Source organism: Hylaeus volcanicus, chromosome 7 (assembly GCF_026283585.1).
Source record: "Hylaeus volcanicus isolate JK05 chromosome 7, UHH_iyHylVolc1.0_haploid, whole genome shotgun sequence".
In the NCBI taxonomy this organism is placed as follows: Eukaryota; Metazoa; Arthropoda; class Insecta; order Hymenoptera; family Colletidae; genus Hylaeus; species Hylaeus volcanicus.
The window spans coordinates 7,077,615-7,078,551 of NC_071982.1; the positions used below are offsets into that span (position 1 = coordinate 7,077,615).

At 37.1% G+C, this 937-nt stretch overlaps 1 long non-coding RNA gene across 2 annotated transcripts in view; it reads left to right on the forward strand.

The window, feature by feature from the left end:
* The window catches only part of LOC128879381 (uncharacterized), a 3,023-nt gene that overhangs the window by 1,328 nt on the left and 758 nt on the right, over nucleotides 1-937 (forward strand). For both annotated transcript variants that reach the window (XR_008457618.1, XR_008457619.1), the window contains exons 3-4: nucleotides 315-617; nucleotides 745-799. This is a non-coding gene — a long non-coding RNA (uncharacterized LOC128879381). The remainder of the gene's footprint in view (nucleotides 1-314; nucleotides 618-744; nucleotides 800-937) is intronic.

The window sequence follows — 937 nt, forward strand, 5'->3', positions numbered from 1 at the left end:
TATTCTTTCCATACTAATTTTACTCCAAGTTGACCCTGAAAATTAAACTACATTAGCACGAGAAAAAAGTAATTCTGAAAGGGCTAAGAGCTGTTACTACTTAAAACCCCATAAAGTAAATAAATGACAAGTGCTTGAACACCTGCGCCGTATCTCAATGAATAAATTATATAACCGCTGGTAAATATTATGCCGAAATGTTGTCCCGATTGAAACTCTCGTTTGCACAGTTCTATCAGAGTTCACGCGACCTTGTTTGCTCCTCGCGAAGCAAGAAAAGTGCAGATTAATGAGCCATCGGTTTCCGCCTACAGAATGTGGAGCAAAAGGTACTGTTTTGCCATACGCGGCAGTAAACGACGATGAATCGTGTAATCGCTGCAAACTACAGAACCGGTTGCGATCCTTAACGATTCAACGAAGTCCAAGGATAGTTTCGACGAGTTGAGCTAATTAAAGTCTAAAGGTCCACAGCTTAGGGAGCTCAAGTGATTCGAACCTCCGTTATGTATCGATTCGAATCTCCGGTTAATTTTCATTCCGACCTATACCGCACGTTAACTATTATTTTTGAAACGTTGGAGGAGAGCCTAAGCGAAATTGAAGTAATTTGAGAAGTACGTATCGTAAATGCACTTATATATTTAATATATACATTACTTTATATTCTAGTAGGTAATAATATACATAATATACATATACATAAATTACTGTCTTTAATAGAGACTTAAACGTCTTTTCTAGGACCGTAAAGGATGTAGGAGTCTTCACTGCCGTTTCGTCGTGCAAATTGAACCTTGTAAATACATATTATGCTACAATATTACTATATACATAATATTCACATGTATACATAAATTGCTGTCTTTAATAGAGACTTAAACGTCTTTTTTAGGACCGTAAAGGATGTAGGAGTCTTCACTGCCGTTTCGTCGTG